The 23,635-nt window shown below is 44.7% G+C and overlaps 1 long non-coding RNA gene across 1 annotated transcript; it reads left to right on the forward strand.

The window, feature by feature from the left end:
• Nucleotides 1-20,737: 20,737 nt before the first annotated feature.
• On the forward strand, nt 20,738-23,377 carry LOC130370026 (uncharacterized). Its single transcript, XR_008892947.1, has 3 exons — nt 20,738-20,933; nt 21,019-21,137; nt 21,213-23,377. It is a non-coding gene; the product is annotated as an uncharacterized LOC130370026 (long non-coding RNA).
• Nucleotides 23,378-23,635: the final 258 nt, after the last annotated feature.

A 23,635-nucleotide genomic window follows, 5' to 3' on the forward strand; every position in this document is an offset into this window, starting at 1 on the left:
TCTCAGGTAATCTCCCTGTCCAATCGGACGTCTCCTTGACTTCTGATGGATTCATAACTCAAAACACCCTGGTTGAATGACATCCCACCAGCAGCCTATCACGCTCTGAGGACTAGTTGAAGTCCAGAATAAATGCGGTCCAGTCCATCACAGAGAGAGGAGAGGAGGATGGCTTGTTGCATTGATTTATACGGAGTCTACCATTCTTTGTGTAGTATATGAGTGTTCCGCGGAGGGAGAGAGAGAGGGAGAGAGAGAGAGAGACGGGACGAGAGAGAGAGAGAGACGGGGGGAGACGGGAGGAGAGAGAGAGAGACGGGGGTAGACGGGAGGAGAGAGAGTGTGTGAGAGGGAGTCAAGAAGATGTGTGTGTGTGTTTGTGTGTGTGTGTGTCAAAAGGATATATTTGTGCATCGTGACATATTCGTGCGAATTTCGTTTTATAAAGGACAAGTAGGCTAAAGAACACGTGTGGATCATGGTACACGTCATGCGTATTGGCTTCTGTGAGTTACAACTCACTTCCTTTGAGATGTCTCCATCTACAGGTGTATGATATGGACGCATCCGGATTTTGCAGGCATATTTATTTGTCGGCTCAGCTGCGGTAAACGTTGGTCAAAACCCAAGGCTGGACGCATAGGCCTAATACACACCTCTGTTTATGGTATTTTAGTGCTTCCTATATTTTATATGAATATGAACATGCATAAATTATCATTCTTTTTCAATAGCTTCTGTACCTACCATGTGACCCAGTGGCTCAAAACCAGTATCACATTGTATTTCTACACTGGGCAAATAAGACTTCAACTTGTTGTGGTATTTTAGGGCTTCCTCTATTTTATATGAATATTAATATGCAGATATGATGTTGTTTTATTTCCTTAGCTTCCACGACTGTGACCCAGTGACTCCAAACCAGTATCCAATTGTTTTTACTAAACTGGACAAATAAGACATACCACTTTTTATGGTATTTTAGTGCTTCCTCTATTTTATATGAATATTAATACCACTTTTAATACCACTTTTTATGGTATTTTAGTGCTTCCTCTATTTTATATGAATATTAATAGGCAGCAATTATCTCATTTTTTTCAATAGCATCCACGTACATTGCCAAACACAGGGCATGAAAGCATCGTTTAAAGTCATTGCACTGGACCTGAAGAAAAACCCAACCAATTATTAATTATTTTATTTTTCATTTTGCTTTAAGTGTGTTTACATGCTTGTGTCAGTTGGCTTTCTCTTAGCTGTACTCAAGGGTACTTGTTATAACAATTCTACATTGGAACTGCTGCTTCACAACAACTCACCCAGTCTGTAATGGGGGGGACCAGATCCCGGAGGCCAAATGGCTGAACATACTGTTATAATATCACTATCACTGATGAATACTGTTACAATATTACTATTACTGATGAACACTGTTACAATAATACTATCACTAATGGATGTTACCACAATATTACTATCACTGATGAATACTGTTATAATATTACTATCACTAATGAATACTGTTATAATCTTACTATTGTCAAGTTCTCTCCCTTTTTTGTGCATCCTCCACTTGAAGATGATAGGTGCATCCACTCAGAGTTCCTATTGGGTTTCACTCAATAACCAAACTGTTTCCTCTTTATCTTCTTTTATTGAAGACTCTTTTTTTTACAATGTGAAATTAAAAGCAAACAGAAAAATAAGCATTTTTTAAAATGATTGCCCTTTTTCCCTTAAATTAATCAAAGTGTAAAATACCACTGTTTATCATTCTTAATATTATTCAGTTTTTTTTACTGAAACTTTGTTCTAAATATAAATATATATAATATTTACTGCTTATTTAAATAATAACATCCCACCCTAATCCTTTTAAATATGAGCTCACTAGACAATCATGTACCACCATTCAATCCGTTTAACTTCAACAATCATATTGTGGCGAGCAGCAGGGGAAAGACGTGAGCCCAGGTTTAGCAGTCGGCTGCAGTTCCGCGCCCCATACATCGCTCGACAACGGAACTCCCTTTATTAACACCAGCACGGTACACACTAAAACACACGCCACCATTCAACGACACTAACACTTTCAGTAATGCATGGTGCAATGAACACAACATGAACACAAGAGTCACAAACACACCCCAACATCGATAAACCCCAACCCGTAAACCCTGTGGGGTGTTCCACAAAGCCGGTTTTATCACATAACCGGGTAAGTAAACCCAGGGTTTGCTGTAACCCTATGTTTTCCGTTCCAAAAGGATCACGGTATGTTAGTTGCTATAGAAACATATGCTCTGTATCAAACCTGGTCGGAGCAGGTTTTGCGCAGGTTAAATTTGAAACATAACCTGGTTTTGGGTATTTAAATGTCCCATGACGTGCTATTTTATGTATTCTTTAATATCGGTATATTAGTGGGCAACTAACACAGTATTCAAAGACGTTCCCGAAATTCAGCCGTGGTGCAGAGTTACAGCCACTCCGAGCCAGTCACACATTGAGCTTCCCCCAAATGCGCTGTTTTGGTGTCTGTAGCTATAATGCAAATGAGGAGGAGTGAGGCGGGTCAAGGAGGAGGGTGGGGGTGTGGCCCTGAGCAGCTTGCAGCCACGGTACCATGCGCTCTGTTTACAGTGGATGTATCGCAATGGCGAGGCGCACACAGCCTTTAGCCGTGTTCTGTAAATATTCTAGAACACACGGGAGTCCTGGAATTCTATATCTAAATATTATCATATAGCCTACATAGATATCTATATCATATAATATATATTATAACGGCCAAAAGCTGTGTGAGCCGATATTATGAATCTCAAAGGACCGCGTTGGGTTCTCCGACGTTCCTGGTTCTTCAACGTCCTCATCAATGTGAAGTAGACTGAACCGCGACAAGGAGGAGAAAGGGATCGTTGCCGGGCAGCGCTTACAACAATCCCTTTCTCCTCCATGTCGTGGTTCATGTTCTTGAGGGAGTCAAAGCCAAAGTTCCTTCCCCCCAATTCATTCTCAACCTTGGCTGAGATAACCCCCAATACGAGTCTCGTTGTAGAAATATCAGAGACGAGAGTCCGACAGAACGGTTATGCAAATAACAAGGAAGTGTACAACACTTGCGTTACAGTCCTGGAGCTCTATATCTGAATAATATCATATAATACATAGAAATCTATACCATTTAATACATATTATCACGGCCAAAAGCTGTGTGCGCCTCCAGACGATATAATGAATCACAAACGACTTTGTCGGGTTCTGCGACGTCTCAGGTTCTTCCACTTTCACATCAACCTGAAGTCGACTGAACCGCGTGCTGCCTGCTGCCGGCTGCCCGCTGCCGGGCGATGGTGCCTCGCGGCAACCGGCGGCATGACGCAGTTCATGTACTTCAGCCAGTCAAAGCCAAAGTTCCTTTCCCCCAATTCCTTCTCAACCATGCCTGAGATAACCCCCAATACGAGTCTCGTTGTAGAAATACCAGAGACGAGAGTCCGACGTGTTATGCGCCATAACGCCAAAAGCAGAACGGTTATCCAAATAATAAGGAAGTGTACAACACTTGCGTTACAGTCCTGGAGCTCTATATCTAAATAATATCATATAATACATAGAAATCTATATCATTTAATACATATGATCACGGCCAAAAGCTGTTTGCGCCTCCAGACGATATTATGAATCACAAACGACTTTGTCGGGTTCTGCGACGTCTCTGGTTCTTCCACTTTCACATCAACCTGAAGTCGACTGAACCGGGCGCTGCCTGCTGCCGGCTGCCCGCTGCCGGGCGATGGTGCCTCGCGGCAACCGGCGGCATGTCGCAGTTCATGTACTTCAGCCAGTCAAAGCCAAAGTTCCTTTCCCCCAATTCCTTCTCAACCATGGCTCAGATAACCCCCACAACAGTCTCGTTGTGGAAATACAAGACACGTCAAAGAACCGACAAGAAACACTTGCGTTACAGTGTGTGTATTCACACACACACACACACACACACACACACACACACACACACACACACACACACACACACACACACACACACACACACACACACACACACACACACACACACACACACACACACACACACACACACACGTGGCGCTCGCACGGTCAAGTCTCATTGGCGGGCCAACGTCTCTGGGCGGGCCAGTCAGAGTAAGGGGAGGAGCTGAGATTCCTGATGACGTCATGAATACAGACATTCCAAATCAGCGCACTTGAGCCTCCGTTTTTTCAAAGGCGAGCAGAACAGCTAGTGCTCGTTTTACACCAAACGCAAGTTTTAGGTCATACTCATATTTACGTTAGAAAACCTCATAAAGTGAGATTTTCATGTCATGGGACCTTTAAACCCGCGTTCACCGCAGATTTCATTTGTTCACAATGGCATGCCCTTTTGATGAGAGAACTGCTGATATCGGAGCGCAAATTATACGTGCAATCCACTGGGAGCGATTGATAAGACCACGGCTCGACATCTTGGCATATCAAATGACTTTTTGCTGGAGTGAAGAGATAGGCCTATAGATTCTCGCACAAATCTTTAATATATTTAAATAGCCTTACATAGCCAACACAACCAATCGAGGACCTGGCCTCAGTTCACTCCAGACTATTTGCGTAGTGTCACGACCCCACTGGTATCTAGGGAAAACCGGCTCTCTGTCTAGGCAGGAGTCGAGACACATACGTAGTATAACCACAGCTGGTAGGCAACTAGCTTCCGGGGCACGTGTGTAGTGACTCACCTGGGTTCCTGGTGAGCGCTGGTCCTTCTCTCTCTTGTTATGGGGATAGCCCAAGCGTTGTGGTGAACGGTAGCTGTCTCGTTCAGTTATGGTTTACATGTTTGGACAAACACTTGACAAACAAAGACGGTGAAGGGGCGGTCACGTTCCCCCGTTGGACTCCTTAGCTCTGGTGTGTGCTGGCTTCTGGGTGAATGGCTTTACAAAGTCTTATCCTGCCGGGGCTGTAACCACTGGCCACCATGCTGTGTATATCCACCATCTTCGATCCCCCAGGTGACCCCACTCCCACCGTTACCATGACCACCAGTTACCAACCAGCTTAACCTTACCCAACAGTAGGATCGTGACATTAGCCCTCCGTTTTTTGCAAATGATAGTTTTATCTAGGCTATAATGTTGGAGATGCTGAGCACATCTCAGTCCTTTCAGATGACCCATCCAAGATTTGTATCGGCCTCCTATCATACAAAGAGCAATATTGTCTGATTACTATGCCGAGGCATTAACAACATAAAGTATAAAATCCTAACGGACTTGCATCCACTGGAGAATGTTCGATCGTAGCCGGCGGCTTCATTACACGCACTAATCCATCTTGATCTGTGAAGTTGATCAATTGTCACTTTTAGGTTTTCTACCCAGTTACCAAAAAAAGAAACAAATTGAAATAGTATGCGCTGTGGCAAGCACACGGTTTGCATGTGTTACTTCGAAGGCAAAAGAAATCTAAAATACAAGAAAACACAAAAACCTACATTCAACCAGTGAGGTATGGCCCCTGACTCTCTGAGGAGCAACAAGTCCGCAAAATTTTACGACCGTATAGGTCGTTTGTACTGCCACGGATAACGACCCACTGGAGCGTATCTAAAACGAGCGCCTCTACAGGTCGCGGGAGGTATGTATGCCACATATATGTTTTTGCTCTGTGCATTTAGGGTTTTAGCCATTTTATTCAGGTGTAAATGATTTAAGATCAAAACTCAAATCAACGGTTGGAAAAAATAACTCACATTTTTTGCTAAATCTATTCATTTGATGAGTAGGCTATAAGGATATAAGAATACAACCCGGTATAAGGACAACGCCCATACACTTTATTATACTTACATTACAAAAATAGATACGTCTGTCCACATCGCAAGGCATGTTCAGGGTCACGCTTTGCCTGACCAAAGCGTCACCCTGAACACGCGTCCTTCTCCATTCGAAATGAATGGGGGAATAGCACCAACAGGGGGTGATACGTTCTCCTAGCATTTGGTGAAATTGTTACGTAGCCATATTAATCGTTATTATCTGAATGGGAAATGCAATATTTTAGGACAGATACACCATTAAACGTGTTTCTAATGACATTTCTAGCGAGAAATGTACATTTTCCTTGCATAATCTTCAGTCAGTGAATGTGTATGATCTCTATTAATCTTTATTATCTGAATGGGAAATGCAATATTTTAGGATCGATTCACCGTTAAACGTGTTTCTAATAACATTTCTAGCGAGAAATATACTTTTTACTTGCATAATCTTCAGTCAGTGATTGTGTCTGATCTTTAGTTTTACAGTTATTAGGAAGATTTAATCGGCTCGCTCGCATGTTTCAACGACGTCAGGTTGCTAGGGACGCTGCTTTCGCTAAACTAGCAGCTCACGTGTTTCCTGCGTTTGTGTTTGTAATGTATTGTTTGATTTACTCGACTACGGTCTGTCCCGCCTGGGTACGCGTAGTGCCGTTGGTACGCATGCGCAGTTCAATAAACCTACTGTCAACTCCAAGACTAAAGCGTATCTGTTGACCAGAGTATCTTACATGGTGTCAGAAGTTTTTCAAGAACAGGAACTGTGGGAAAATGGCTTCGTCGCAGTTCGAACATCCCAAAATAGATTGGGACGCCTCGGATTTGTATCAAGAGTTTTCAAGATTCCGGAGTCACGTAACGTTCGTCTTTGAGGGTCCCCTCTCCGACTTGGCGCCTAAACAACAGGCAGGCTGGCTAGGTACGTGGATCGGAGAGCAAGGCAGGGAGGTTTATAAGACGCTGCCCTGGGAAGACGGAGAAAAGCAAGATCCGTCTAAGGTACTGGACAAATTTGCCAATTATATCAGACCTCGAAAAAATAAGAGGATAGCCAGGCACCGTTTCAAACAGAGAAAGCAAGGGCCGACGGAAAGTTTTGATAACTTCCTGAAGGATGTATGGCTAATTCTGATGGACTGCGAGTATCCTCAGCCTGACGATATGCTAATTGACGCCATAATCTCGGGAGTGAGAGAGAAGCGGGTCCAAGAGCGACTGCTCGAAAGAGGCGAGAGCCTCACGTTAGATAAAGCCATAGAACTTCCTCAGCAATTCGAATTATCACAAAAACAAATAAAAATAGGTAGAGAAGAGGATTCACAGATGTCAGCAGTGTCTGTTAAACCGAAGCAATTCGTGCCCAGTAAGGCAATGCCCTACAAAGGAAATTCTACTTATCGACAACAAGCATCGGTCAGCTCGTCAAAAAACTGCACCAAGTGTGGAAAAGACCCACAGCACAAGTGGAACCAAGGGAAGCGTCCAGCAAAAGGCTCTGTTTGTTCCTACTGCCACAAACCCAACCACTGGGTGGCAGTGTGCCACAAGCGTGCAGTAAACACTGTGAGTATTGACTCGGACCAAGACTCAACAGATGATGAGGGAATGCTGAGCATAAATATGATGCAGCCCGAAGACCCCACTGTTGATAAATGGGTGGTCAAATTGAAAATTCTGTCTAAAAAAGTGAAATTCAGAATTGATACAGGCGCAAAGTGTAACACATTGACTCTAAATAGCTACCAGTTGCTTGCCCACACAGGTGAGCTGCAGCGCTCTGAGACAGTGCTCCGCTCATACTCCAATCACCGGCTGAAGCCTGTAGCTGCTGTTAATCTACAAGTCAAGTCTAAAAAGTGTAAAGAGACCACAGTGTTTGAAATTTTGGACATTTCTCAAGAGAATGTGCTCAGTGGCGCTTCAGCTGAAGCGTTGGGGCTGATTGTGCGCCTTGACTTACTGGAGAGTGATGCAGAGAGGCGCTACACACGAAACCCTTACAATACTGAAACACAGCGTGTTCCTGCTGGACTTCTTGAGTTCCCAGAGCTGACGCGCACCACTGGAACCATGCCAGGTAAATACACCATAAAGTATCTTGCCTCTCAGAGGCAAAATACTGGAGAAACTGCATGAAATGGAAGAAGATGGCTACATTACCAAAGTTGAGCAGCCTACTGAGTGGGTGAGTTCCATGGTCGCCGTAGTAAAAAATGGCAAGGTGAGAATCTGCATAGACCCAAGTGACCTAAATAAAGTCATAAAGAGAGAACATCACCCCATGCGAACCGTAGAGGAGGTTGTCTCAATGATACCAGGTGCTAAAGTCTTCTCAGTCCTAGATGCAAAATCAGGATTTCTGCAGATAGAGTTGGATGAATCATCGTCCTTCCTCACAACCTTCAATACACCAATAGGTCGGTTTAGATGGCTTAGACTCCCCTTTGGTATAAAATGCGCGCCTGAAATCTACCAACGCATCATGGACCAGATGCTCGAGGGCATTGAAGGAGCTGTAAGCGTGATGGACGACATCCTTATAGCTGCCCCCACAGTGCAGGAACACGATGCAATTCTGCGCAGAGTGGTCGAGAAAGCTACGAAGGAAGAACAGCGCAGCAGCGGACTAGGAGCGGTCCTGCTGCAAGAGGATCAGCCCATCGCTTTCTCCTCAAGGTCACTCACTGACGCAGAGACGCGCTACGTGCAAATTGAAAAAGAGACACTCTCCATTGTCCATGCCTGCACTAAGTTCCACAATTACATATTTGGAACACATGTCACAGTGTACAACGATCACAAACCTCTCGAAGACATCTTCAAGAAATCCCTGTTGTCTATACCCATGCGGATTCAGAGAATGCGTCTTCGCTTGCAGTGGTATGATCTCACTGTAAAGTATAGAAGAGGAAAAGACATGGAGCTCCCGGACACACTGTCCAGAGCACAGCTATCGGAGAACACACCAGAGATGGATGGCTTAGAGTGCATCTCCATGCTGAACTTTGTCTCTGTCAGTGATCAGAAATATACAGAACTACAAGTACGCACAAAAGAAGAGCTCAGCTGTCTCCAACAGATTATTCAGTGTGGCTGGCCAGAGCACAGGCGTGAGGTGCCTGTTCAGATTCAGCCATATTGGGACTCGAGAAGCCAGCTCGCGTTGTCCGATGGACTCATCTTCAAGGGACTCCGAATAGTAGTACCCCCCACCATGCGTGAGCACATGCTGAGGCTCATACACCAATCACACCTGGGAAGTGAAAAGCAAACAGCGAGCTCGTGAAGCCCTCTACTGGCCAGGTATGAGTGCACAAATTGAAGAAGTAGTCAGAAACTGCAGTTTGTGTGCAGATTTTCAAAATAAACTGCCCAGACAACCGCTCAAACCAACGGAAACACCCCACCTTCCCTTTGAGAAGGTAGCATCAGACCTTTTCGAATTTGAAGGGAAACAGTACATACTGCTTGTGGACTACTACTCAAAGTTCATTGAAGTGGACGGATTGAGAGACGCACGCAGTCGCACTGTCATAGACACACTTAAGGCGCAGTTTGGAAGGCACGGCATCCCTGCAACGATGAGGACCGACAATGGCCCACAGTACTCCTCAGAGGAGTTTAAAGACTTTTGCAAGAGTTACAGCATCCTACACGTCACGTCTTCCCCACACACGCCACACTCAAACGGTGAAGCGGAGCGTGCCGTGTAAACTGTGAAGAGGCTGTGGAACAAGGCACCAGACAAACATCTTGCACTACTGGATTACAGGACTACTCCCCTCGAGTCGGTAGGCCTTCCACCATCTCAACTGCTCATGGGAAGGAGGCCACGCAACAAGCTGCCTATGGCACGTGAGCTCCTTGCACCAACGGCCTATGACCCACTGAAAGTCAAGCGTCTGCTAGATCAGACTAAGGACAATCAAAAGTACTATAATGACCGCAAGAGAGCAGGCAAACCTCGTGTCGCTCTCGAGCCTGGAGATGAGGTCAAAATGCAGCCTTATCCTGGTAGCCGCACATGGTCCCCAGTGGTTGTAGTCAGACAGCACAATGCTCCGCGATCCTATATCGTATGGAAAGCGAAGAAGGCCACAATCCGGCCCTAGAATGGCGCGGTAAAAGTGCAAAACCGCACGGAATCCATGCGGTTTGGCAAGAATTCCGTACAGAATCCGTACGGTTTCCATACGGATTCCGTGCGGTTTTGAATGACTAATAGCCGCGGCTATTAGTCATTCACTCCGGCTATTAGTCATACACTCCTGTGATGGAAAATCTACATGTTGTATTGTTTTGGTCTATATGAATTTAAGTTTTGTTGCTATTCTGTGTAATTTTATATAGTGTCTGCCTTCTGGGCTCCTTTTGGGTCATTTAAAGTGTAAACCGTCAAGGGTAGAGTGATACATTTTTATTGCCTGCCCTTTCCTATGTTTCTTGTCTTGTAAATCACCTTCCATGCAATCCTTTGATGTGTGGGCCTGATTTCTCGACCCCCTGGCTAGCGTCAACAAAGCTAGGGGGTCGATGGCACGGCCGCTACCCCCTCCAATGCATTCCCCACAGCTGCAGTTGTAAAGATAACCATCTGGTACACAAAGGCTTTTGGTATTGGGGGACCACCCCCTAATAAACCCAAACGAATAAGAACTCATCGATTGGAAGACTCAGGGGACTCTCTTCTAAGCGTGTCTTTAGTATATGAAGTAACACGCCGTGAGAGTTTCCATCTGAGGCCTCAGATTATTGTAATGTATGCCTGTTATGTTGTTTGTTGATGCATGTTGTGATGTATCTTTGTTCGTATTTTTATTACAAATATATGACCACTAATTGTCTACAAGTATCGTGTGCTTTTTTGCATCTAAAGATCTCATCTGTCTCAGACGCAATATCTAATAGAGAAATTGTCACGACACTCCGGCTATTAGTTATTCACTCCGGCTATTAGGTATGCAGAACGAGCCCCTCCCTCTTCTTTGCTTGACCACTAAGTTTGAAGGCTGTCTAACCAATCAGAGCTGCAGTGCCTCCATGTTTCGCTGTAACATAAAGCTGTGTTGTCTTTACTAGTTTCACTACAATGTAATGACCACGATTAGCTAGTGGAAAATACATTTGTGTCTAGTACAGTGATATATTTGTATATGTTAGGCTATATATTGAGATGGCAGTGTGCGAAATACCCGACAATATTCGGGGATGTCCTCATCCCCAGATTGTTCTCGATATGCAGTAGCCAGCTAGGCCATAACATTACATAACATGAACATGAACTGAATAAATGCCAGGTATAGCATATCGGAGACGGGCACACAATCAGTGCATTTGCAAATGAGAGCATGCAGTATGACCGATCTTGTGACATGTGGTCGGAGAGAGTCGTGTGTGTGTGTGTGTGTAGAGCAAGTTGTTGAAGGAAGTGTTTCTACTTGATGTTACAATATTTCATGGATGCAAGCAAGCCAAGACAATCAATCTATATCTATAGCCTACATGTCAACACACACACACACACACACACACACACACACACACACACACACACACACACGCACACACGCACACACGCACACACTTTAAACACACTGTTAAAGCAATAGGAGCCTGCATTGGCTAAAGTTGTTGCGATGCACGTTATTTTATAACAGGGAGGGGCAAAGTTGTGCATTACAATGCAAACACGACAATAATTGGCACCGTTCTTGCGCACTCAAAAGAACATGAACTGAATAAATGCCAGGTATATAGCATATCGGAGACGGGCACACAATCAGTGCATTTGCAAATGAGAGCCTGCAGTATGACCGATCTTGTGACATTATTTAACCATCCATCAACAGCTAATACGATCAGACAGATACATCATTGATCACATAGAAGCCCACAACAAGCCCAACATCACCACGGCAGGTGCGCTCTCTCTCGGTGAGAGAGAGAGAGCTAACTCATCGATTGGAAGACTCAGGGGACTCTCTTCTAAGCGTGTCTTTAGTATATGAAGTAACACGCCGTGAGAGTTTCCATCTGAGGCCTCAGATTATTGTAATGTATGCCTGTTATGTTGTTTGTTGATGCATGTTGTGATGTATCTTTGTTCGTATTTTTATTACAAATATATGACCACTAATTGTCTACAAGTATCGTGTGCTTTTTTGCATCTAAAGATCTCATCTGTCTCAGACGTAATATCTAATAGAGAAATTGTCACGACAATTTGGGGGCTCGTCCGGGATATCTAACCTGAAGATTCTACGAAATATCGCTCCAAAACAGGTCAGAGTCGGACTCGGTCCCAAAGCTCTACCCCGCCTCCAGGTGACTGTAACCAGACTAATGGGGTCGAGGAGAGAGTGCCTGTGGGGGATAAACTAGTGGTTCTTCAGTACGGTATCCAAAAAGGAAAAAGAATTCGAGCAGGTGAGATCAAAATACTTGTTTAAGCTACAATAAATCCGTTACGAAAACGGTATATACTGTTTTGGGAACGTATATTCGAACAAATCGGCCACGATTCGAACTTTGTTATAGGAACATACGGTAAAGCAACTCCGGTAAAGTTCCGTCAATATATATATGGTATATATATGTAACAGAAAGGGCAGGAGGGTCTGTCAAAACGGTAAAGGGAAACCCGTTAAGCGCTGTTGGGGTTATATATAAATAAATAATAATAATAGGCATTCATTAATAAATATATGTATATGTGTGTAGTAACAAGGAGGTTTCGGCGATATTAGATAATTTGTTAAATAATAACTAGTGTAAAAGTATCTAAAATATGGGGAACAAATCTGGAAAAACAGAGATAACGGGACCTGCGAAGGTGATGTTGGAGAAGCATGGTGAAGCGGCTCTGGAGGGTTTAAAATATTGGTGCAAACTGGGCTTTCCTGAAATGGGGAGTTTTAGCTTAAAACGATTACAGGAGTTAGAGAGACGATTGTTGGAATCAGAAATGAAAAAGAAAAGTTCCTATATGTTGGTGTGCGTTTTATTTGTGGGAAAGAGAGGGCCAGGATAGAAAAAAAAAATCAGCCAGGGACAGAGAGCGTAGAGAGTGTAGGGATTTTTAATCTCAATGTCACCCGAGATATAGACCCGGACCTGGACTGCACCGGTGGACCGCGTGCGAATCCCCCTTCTCCTCCCCCGTATGACAACGCCCACAAAGCCGCTTCGTCGGACAACCTCTACCCTGGCCTCGAAGAAGAGGAGAAAGCCCCCGCTTGCAGCCCAAGGCCTGCAACTCGTAGCCAGGGGAAAGCTCTACAATCATCCCAGCAGGCGACGGCCACACCGACCAAGCGGGAACCCACCACCAGCCGTTTGAGGAACCGGGGAATGGCGTTCTCCCCAACTACTCAACACGGTGACGTGATGAATGGACAATTCCCCATGATCGAAGTACTGAACCCCCAGGATGGCAGTCCAGCATACGTTTTCCGTGCATGGAGACCCAGTGACATTAAGGACATAGCGGAATGGCTCCCAGACCCATCTGTAGTGGGGGGGGCTGCTTTCGCCACAGCCCTTCAAGAGTTGGTCCAACAACACAAGGCCTCCATCAGCGAAGTTCGCCAACTCTGTACGTACAGACTGACCCTAAGGTGGGGTCGTATCCAAGGCGACATGCCCGGGAGGGACGAAGCGGATTTAATGTTCAATTGGGATCAAGGGTCCGTGTACCGCCGGCTGGTAGAGGGACTGTGTGAACGGGCCAGGGGGGCGTTCCCCATGGTTAGAGATTGGACCGCTATTCAAAAGATCAAACAAACAGAAGGCGAGACGGTGGCTGACTTGATGGACCGCGTTGAAAAGGTGTTCAAGATCCACGGGGGATTGCCTGTACCAACCGACCGGGTGGTTCAGACTCCGTACGAAGAAAATCTCACCGCGGCCTTCCTGGATGCGTTGGCCGACAAAATATCGGAATTCATAGAGACACACTGCATTGGGTGGCGTACCGCCAGACTTGATTTGATTATAAGTCACGCAACCCACGCAGAAAATCTCTTCATGAAGAAAGAAAAGTTCGCGAAGAATAGAAAAGAAGAGATAACTAAGAAGCTCCAGCTCGCCCAACTGGAGGCCCTGGAGAATCCTAAGCCAACCCGTCGCGACAAAGACCAAGGAACCGACCGGCCAGAAGAGAGAAAGTCCCGTGGAGTAATCAACCGGGACTGTTTGTATTGTGGCTCCAAGGATCATTGGTTAAAAGATTGTCCCATTAGAAATGAGGAAAACGATGAAGCGGACGGCTGGGAAACCGCACCTTCCCGTGAAGTGACTGTGAATCATCCAAGAGGCAGAGGTGAAGGGGGAGTTTCGCATTGACGGGACGCCGGAGCACGACAGGTCCAAGGAGGAGGTATGAGCACCATAACACAAACACAACGCACACAAGCACCACATCCAAATTATTGTTGTATGGTCCTCACCAGCCTTAAGCGAGCTAATCAGCTAAATTTAATATTAGATATGGTTATTTTAAACAACGGGCTATTGTAGACAGTGGACACTCGATTATTACAATCTAACACAACCATTTTAATGGTCAACCATATCACACAACCATGACATGACTCCAACTGACCCAGACTAACCCCGACTGACCCCCACTGACAACAGAAGTGTATTGCCTAATATTGAAAATGCAGATTTTTATATTATGATATTTTGTTAATGTTTTATGGCCAAAATGGCAACAAGGTGAATTAATGAACTTATGAGAGAGATTGGAAGAAGTATGTGTTATGGAAGGAGAAGAGATAGATGAGAACGGAAGGCAAGACAAGATAAGGAAAGGGGTGGGGAGAAAGATAACCCATCTGCATCAAGTTTTGTTCAAATAGATCCGGACCTGGACAACGCTCCTCCTCCTCCTGCTTTCAGCCCGACCAGTGGCCCAATACAGTGCAAATACCCCACGTCACAACTCCTCTTCATCAGACTTTATGAAGTTACAGACCATGGGAGGCCCACCTGAAGAGCTACGGAACGGTCTGCTGGACGACACAAGGAGACAGTCCAGCAGGACCAACAGCACCGGAGTGGTGGCCTCCATGGTGCCTGTGTAGCCACAAGGAAGTGGCCTGAACATTGAGACAAAGGAGGGTCTCAGAGACGGGAGAGACGTGGGGACAGGCACTTCAAAGGACAGCCCGTGATGCAAATGAGAGGCAGAAAGCAGAGAGAGAGAGGTGGAGGCGTGTCCAGGCGGATGGGGAGAAGAGCAGTGTCCAGGCGGATGTAAAGTATCGCACTAGACACAGCATTCACACATATTACAAGAGAAAGATCTAATGTGTAACTAGGACTGTGTATAAATTGTGTGATAATTTCTTACATCTGAAAGGTTTGAAGAAACATAGACAAGTAGAAAAGTTGAAGGTTAAAGAAATGTGTTAGACAGAGTACAAATGTACGACAGCGGTAGAATTCATTAAGGCACAAAACGTTAAAATTGAACCCCAGAAAGCATAACCATGATGTATGCTACAATGTTTTTCAGAATTAAAGTAGAAGGTTTTTGGTGCGCTCGCAACAACAAGCCATGCTTACAGGCCTGGGCTTTCCCTTATTTATGGTAAATTGACACATGGGAGAATCATGCGTCAAGAGGGGGGATGGGGAGCCCACAACAACAACCTTGGGTAATAAAGCAAACCAAAGGAAATAATTACCAAAAAAAAAAAAAAAAAAATTAAACAAACCCCATGTAGGTCCCTCAGAGACATCATGAAGGACAATGGGAAAGAGAAGAGGAATACCGTTTAAATGTTGGGTTATACTGTGTGTTATTAATGCTGACTGGATTGACAATTAATGTTTAGAGTAGTAAACATTAAGTGCTTGCCAACTACTCATGTGTTAGTATCACGGAAGCAGCATTAAGGACACATCAAATAAGAATATTTTTGTTTAGAAATGTTTTTAAAAGGTAGCCTTGTTTCTTTGTTTTGGTTTTCTTTTCTGTTTTTATTTTTATAGCTTTTGAATATATGGAAACAGATGACTTGATTGTGATGTTAGGTGATTTTATGCTACCTTCTGTAAAAGCGAACGGTGGTATAAATAGTCTGAACAACCTCCTATAAAAGCGGAGAAGTGCTGATGGTCGGACATGATAGATTTTTGAATTTGTGATTATAAAATAATCAAAGGGGGGATTGTGATGGAAAATCTACATGTTGTATTGTTTTGGTCTATATGAATTTAAGTTTTGTTGCTATTCTGTGTAATTTTATATAGTGTCTGCCTTCTGGGCTCCTTTTGGGTCATTTAAAGTGTAAACCGTCAAGGGTAGAGTGATACATTTTTATTGCCTGCCCTTTCCTATGTTTCTTGTCTTGTAAATCACCTTCCATGCAATCCTTTGATGTGTGGGCCTGATTTCTCGACCCCCTGGCTAGCGTCAACAAAGCTAGGGGGTCGATGGCACGGCCGCTACCCCCTCCAATGCATTCCCCACAGCTGCAGTTGTAAAGATAACCATCTGGTACACAAAGGCTTTTGGTATTGTGGGACCACCCCCTAATAAACCCAAACGAATAAGAACTCATCGATTGGAAGACTCAGGGGACTCTCTTCTAAGCGTGTCTTTAGTATATGAAGTAACACGCCGTGAGAGTTTCCATCTGAGGCCTCAGATTATTGTAATGTATGCCTGTTATGTTGTTTGTTGATGCATGTTGTGATGTATCTTTGTTCGTATTTTTATTACAAATATATGACCACTAATTGTCTACAAGTATCGTGTGCTTTTTTGCATCTAAAGATCTCATCTGTCTCAGACGCAATATCTAATAGAGAAATTGTCACGACACTCCGGCTATTAGTTATTCACTCCGGCTATTAGGTATGCAGAACGAGCCCCTCCCTCTTCTTTGCTTGACCACTAAGTTTGAAGGCTGTCTAACCAATCAGAGCTGCAGTGCCTCCATGTTTCGCTGTAACATAAAGCTGTGTTGTCTTTACTAGTTTCACTACAATGTAATGACCACGATTAGCTAGTGGAAAATACATTTGTGTCTAGTACAGTGATATATTTGTATATGTTAGGCTATATATTGAGATGGCAGTGTGCGAAATACCCGACAATATTCGGGGATGTCCTCATCCCCAGATTGTTCTCGATATGCAGTAGCCAGCTAGGCCATAACATTACATAACATGAACATGAACTGAATAAATGCCAGGTATAGCATATCGGAGACGGGCACACAATCAGTGCATTTGCAAATGAGAGCATGCAGTATGACCGATCTTGTGACATGTGGTCGGAGAGAGTCGTGTGTGTGTGTGTGTGTAGAGCAAGTTGTTGAAGGAAGTGTTTCTACTTGATGTTACAATATTTCATGGATGCAAGCAAGCCAAGACAATCAATCTATATCTATAGCCTACATGTCAACACACACACACACACACACACACACACACACACACACACACACACACACACACACACACACACACACACACACACACACACACACACACACACACACACACACACACGCACACACGCACACACTTTAAACACACTGTTAAAGCAATAGGAGCCTGCATTGGCTAAAGTTGTTGCGATGCACGTTATTTTATAACAGGGAGGGGCAAAGTTGTGCATTACAATGCAAACACGACAATAATTGGCACCGTTCTTGCGCACTCAAAAGAACATGAACTGAATAAATGCCAGGTATATAGCATATCGGAGACGGGCACACAATCAGTGCATTTGCAAATGAGAGCCTGCAGTATGACCGATCTTGTGACATTATTTAACCATCCATCAACAGCTAATACGATCAGACAGATACATCATTGATCACATAGAAGCCCACAACAAGCCCAACATCACCACGGCAGGTGCGCTCTCTCTCGGACATTCACACAATCAATCCAACTTCTCCAACTCCAAGGCAAGACTGTTTCAACCACAAACAACCACAACTAACCAGCCTACATATCCACAACAATGCACAACAATCAGTTCATTGCGTCTATCTTCTGTTTGGCGCACATGGCTAATTTGCATACTTGCACATGACTGTCGGCTCCGCTTGTCAAAAAAATAGAACGTATTTGTGAATAAATGCTTTGAATTCTGAATACTGTACTTGGTGAGCTTAAATAGGCTACATTTAAGTGACATTTAGTGAGATGGCCTAAAACGGAATACAAATTAATTATTCTAGGACAAAGGCTTTCAGGATCAATTCAGAGGTTCAACTGTTCGGGATTCATTTTGCTTAGCCAGTGAAAGTGATCAGCTGTAGATTCCACACACTGTTAAAAATACTTCACTACAAGTAGGCTATAAATCCTCCAAATAATAGAATCCTACTGCCATAAGCATAATAGGCAGCCGTCATTATGCGCTAAAATGGTCACAAATGCGTGAGTGTGTGTGTGTGTGTGTGTGTGTGTGTGTGTGTGTGTGTGTGTGTGTGTGTGTGTGTGTGTGTGTGTGTGTGTGTGTGTGTGTGTGTGTGTGTGTGTGTTGTCATGTAGGCTATAGATATAGATTGATTGTCTTGGCTTGCTTGCATCCATGAAATATTGTAACGTCAAGTAGAAACACTTCCTTCAACAACTTGCTCTACACACACACACACACACACACACACACACACACACACACACACACACACACACACACACACACACACACACACACACACACACACACACACACACACGACTCTCTCCGACCACATGTTACAAGATCGGTCATACTGCATGCTCTCATTTGCAAATGCACTGATTGTGTGCCCGTCTCCGATATGCTATATAGGCCTACCGTGCATTTATTCAGTTCATGTTCATGTTATGTAATGTTATGGCCTAGCTGGCTACTGCATATCGAGAACAATCTGGGGATGAGGACATCCCCGAATATTGTTGGGTATTTCGCACACTGCCATCTCAATATATAGCCTAACATATACAAATATATCACTGTACTAGACACAAATGTATTTTCCACTAGCTAATCGTGGTCATTACATTGTAGTGAAACTAGTAAAGACAACACAGCTTTATGTTACAGCGAAACATGGAGGCACTGCAGCTCTGATTGGTTAGACAGCCTTCAAACTTAGTGGTCAAGCAAAGAAGAGGGAGGGTCTCGTTCTGCATACCTAATAGCCGGAGTGAATAACTAATAGCCGGAGTGAATGACTAATAGCCGGAGTGAATGAAAAACCGTGCGAAATCCGTACGGAATCCGTACGGTTTCCGTACGGATTCCGTACGGATTCCGTGCGGTTTTGCACTTTTACCGCGCCATTCTAGGGCCGGATTGTGGCTATGGAAAGCCAAGAAGGCCACAATCCGGCCCTAGAATGGCGCAGTAAAAGTGCAAAACCGCACGGAATCCGTACGGAAACCGTATGGATTCCGTACGGTTTGGCAAGAATTCCGTACGGAATCCGTACGGTTTTGAATGACTAATAGCCGCGGCTATTAGTCATTCACTCCGGCTATTAGTCATTCACTCCGGCTATTAGTTATTCACTCCGGCTATTAGGTATGCAGAACGAGCCCCTCCCTCTTCTTTGCTTGACCACTAAGTTTGAAGGCTGTCTAACCAATCAGAGCTGCAGTGCCTCCATGTTTCGCTGTAACATAAAGCTGTGTTGTCTTTACTAGTTTCACTACAATGTAATGACCACGATTAGCTAGTGGAAAATACATTTGTGTCTAGTACAATGATATATTTGTATATGTTAGGCTATATATTGAGATGGCAGTGTGCGAAATACCCGGCAATATTCGGGGATGACCTCATCCCCAGATTGTTCTCGATATGCAGTAGCCATAGGCCATAACATTACATAACATGAACATGAACTGAATAAATGCCAGGTATATAGCATATCCGAGACGGGCACACAATCAGTGCATTTGCAAATGAGAGCTTGCAGTATGACCGTTCTTGTGACATGTGGTCGGAGAGAGTCGTGTGCGTGTGTGTGTGTAGAGGAAGTTGTTGAAGGAAGTGTTTCTACTTGACGTTAAAATATTTCATGGATGCAAGCAAGCCAAGACAATCAATCTATATCTATAGCCTACATGACAACACACACACAGACACACACACACACACGCACACACACACGCACACACTTTAAACACACTGGTAAAGCAATAGGAGCCTGCATTGGCTAAAGTTGTTGCGATGCACGTTATTTTATAACAGGGAGGGGCAAAGTTGTGCATTGTAATTCTGCTGAATTATTTGGAGGACTTATAGCCTACTTGTAGTGAAGTATTTTTAACACTGTGTGGAATCTACAGCTGATCACTTTCACTAGCTAATGCCGCTTTTCCACCGCACATGTAGCTCAACTCGACACGACACGACTCGACACGACTCGACACGGTAGCAGCGCGGGTGCTTTTCCACCGCAAATAGTACCTCCGGGACGTGGGCGGGGTCGTCTGCGCGAAAGGGCCGTGACGTATTTTTGTACGCGACGCAAACAACACCTACGTAACCCACACATGGACAGAACCCACATAACAACAATGGAGAACATCGATGCGATGGTATTCGTGTTCGTATTATTAGCTGGCATGTTGAAGAAGTGGAATATGTTGGCTGCGGCGCTACTATGGCTGTTCTATCGTTACCAGCATGGTTGCCATGTCGCTCTCGTGACTTCGTCACACTCTCTGGCCAATCAGTGGCCGGCCGTCTGCCGACGTCACCTTTTAGCATCGGCTCAGCCGCTTGGAACCTAGAGCGAGGCGGTACTAGAAAAAGCAGCCACTTGAGGTACTAGATCGCGGTGGAAACGCAAAAAAGGCGAGCTGAGTCGAGTCGAGTCGAGTCGTGTCGAGCTGGTACCATGCAGTGGAAAAGCGGCATAAGTGTGGCAGGTTGAGTGTTGCTCCTCCTCCACTCAGGTGATTTCTGGTGGGCAGATTGCAGAGTGGTTTCACCTGTATAAGTGCTGCGCCTTCTCTGGCGCTCACACTGCTGCCTGGCACTCGTGGCGAGGACTCGGTGTGGCGTCTGTTAGTTGTTGGTTTGTTGTCGGTTGGTGTGGTGTGCTTCAGTCACTTGAAGGTGAGTAGGCATGACGCTACTTTCGTGCAACTTTATGATGACAAGCAGGTGCCCAGTGACCACGAGTGTTTTTGTAACTTTCCAGCGTTGTGGCCGTGTTGTTCGGGGGCGGCATTGTGAAGAGTGAGGGGAGTGTGGCATCCGCTCTGTACTGTTGCCGCAGCCGGTGATCAGTTTCGGGGGCGTAAAGCTCTCTTCGTTCGGGTAAGCGTGCTCTTTTGTTAACCTGCTGGTTGTGTTAGCTTTGTGCTTAGCCGTCTGCTCTCTGTCCTGCTGTAGCTGTTGGAGCCGCAGCGGTGCTTTTGCTTTTCTTCCTCCTCCTGTGCTCTGGTGAAGCTGCCCTGCACGGCTCTGTGACGTAGCCTCCACCTGGCGATCCCCAAACGTAAACCATTCACGGCCTCCGGTCCTGGGGCGGCCGCTCTGTCTTCGCCAGCCGCTTCGTCTTCTCCATCCACTCCGTCGTCTTCATCATCTTCGGCTGCTCCGGCACCGTTGCCTTTTTCCACACAGTCCGATGTGGCGGTTGCATTCCCACGCAGCGCTAAGTTTTCAGTCCCACCACAATTCTTATCGGTTTGGTTAATTGTCTGCTTTTCCTTTCATCTTTTTGTGTTTGTGTTCTTTAGTTTATTTGTTTGGGTTAAATCCTATGCATACATATATTTTTGTGTTGCGTTTTGTTGACCCATTTGGGGTTAAGCATATCAATATTTTCTTATTATTTTTGATCTATTGCTTTGGGGTTCAACGGATTATTTTCTGTTTAGTTTAACATAGCTGTTGGGTTTGTGTATGTGTGTGTTTTATTATAGTCCTCTGTTTTAAATGATTGTCGTAACAACCTGAGTGTTTCGCCACAACAGTAGTGTAATTCTGTGTTTCTTTCTTGTGTTTCCAGGACAGGAGCTGGTGTAGCGGGCGGCAGGCTTTGATTTGGTTTGTAGTGGTTATTTTGTGGTTTTGAGTTTATTTAGTCTGACCGCCTCGCTACCGCCTAGCTCTGTGCCTGTTGTATTTATTTCTACTTTGACTTGACACTTCATTGGTTGTTGAGGTCCCTGAGCTCTTTTAATTCCGCTTACCGTAGATAAATAAAATTACATCTTTTGTAAGTCCGTCTCTCGTCCTTCATACCAAACGTGCAACGAATCTGTGTGACCTCTGGTTGGCCAAAGTACAGGGCCAAGGTTGTATTTCCTGGGGTGCAATTCCCCAGGTGGCGTTGTCGAGCAACTTTCCCCCCCCCTTCTCTCCATTATGCCACAAGTGGCGTTGTCGGCAGGATGCACTGTTGGAGGACAGAGACGTGACTTTCAATTGTGTTATTAGTTTGAGTTTTTTTTTTTCGCTGAGGAGTTTGGCCTGCAAGGTACTTAGCCTACAAGTTTTGTGAAAAACATAAAAACTTTCATACGGTATCTCCGTAAAACGACGGCGAAAGTTACATTTTTTGAACGTATATTACGGACATACCGGACAGAAATTTTACGGAGGGGAGGAGTCTCGGAGGAAAAACGGACATTACGGAGAATCATATAGGAATGAATGGACTTTCGGTCGGAGACGGTTTGATCGCATACGAGAATGTACGTATGTGGAAACGAGGCGTCAGAAGGCCCGTCCCTTCCTCCCAAACCCTGTGATGCTACATTATCATCTTGTTAGAAACATGTTTATCTGAGAGCCAACCCAGTCGCCAAAAGCATACGTTGACAGTGTACGTTTTCGTGAACACTGGATTACGTCGCATTTCAACATAAAATAGCGTGCTAAGCACACATACACGCACGCACGCACGCACGCACGCACGCACGCACACGCACACGCACACGCACACGCACACAATGCATTTCGCTGCTAAAACAACAACTTGGGCTGCTTCTAGGACATTTTGGGTGGATTTTGAACGGTATGTGGGCAGGACGTTTTTTGCAGGCAGGACCTGGCAACCCTGCGCTGTTGCCCGAGGTGCAGAAATGCTCCGGAACAGATCTGGATCCACCATGGCCAAAATAATTGTCATGAATAGCATGAATAGATTCATGCATTATCATTCAACTTGAACATGTGTTTTTACAGTATAGAGTGGTGGAGGGATGACGTATGTTGGCCAACCCGGAAGTGAGCGTCGACCTGGGTTTCCCTTGACAAAAAGCCAACAGGTTTTTCCATTGGATTTTGGATTATTGCAGAAAATTAGCATCTTTGAAGCACCTCCACAAAAACTGAAAATAAATAAATAAATAAAAATAACTGTGCTCCAAAGAACGAAATGTAAACCAATGCATTCTGAATGGGAGTGTTTCTCCGATTTTTCCATGCTACACAGAACGAAATGTAAACCCATGCAAATAAAGACTTCATGGTCATAATAATTTAAATATCATTATTCTCCTCAGTGTGTAGGGTGGTATTCTATTTTTTTCAACGGGGTTGCATCCAGTCACTTGACCGTTATGGTTGCTATGGTGGTTGCTATCGACCAGCCCCTCTAATCCTTACATGGCTCTAAAAATCACCCGTCCATTGTGTTGTTTTTGTCGTAAACTAGGGTCAGATGGTTAAAAAATAGACAGATATTCCAAGGTATCCTTAAAAGGCTGCTTGGATGTTTTTATTTTCTGCAGTTTAGACTTCTTCTATAACCTATTTTTGAAAGCAAAACACCAAGCTCAATGATTTAACGAGGCAGGGTTATT

Source organism: Gadus chalcogrammus, chromosome 17, assembly GCF_026213295.1.
Source record: "Gadus chalcogrammus isolate NIFS_2021 chromosome 17, NIFS_Gcha_1.0, whole genome shotgun sequence".
Classification (NCBI taxonomy): domain Eukaryota; kingdom Metazoa; phylum Chordata; class Actinopteri; order Gadiformes; family Gadidae; genus Gadus; species Gadus chalcogrammus.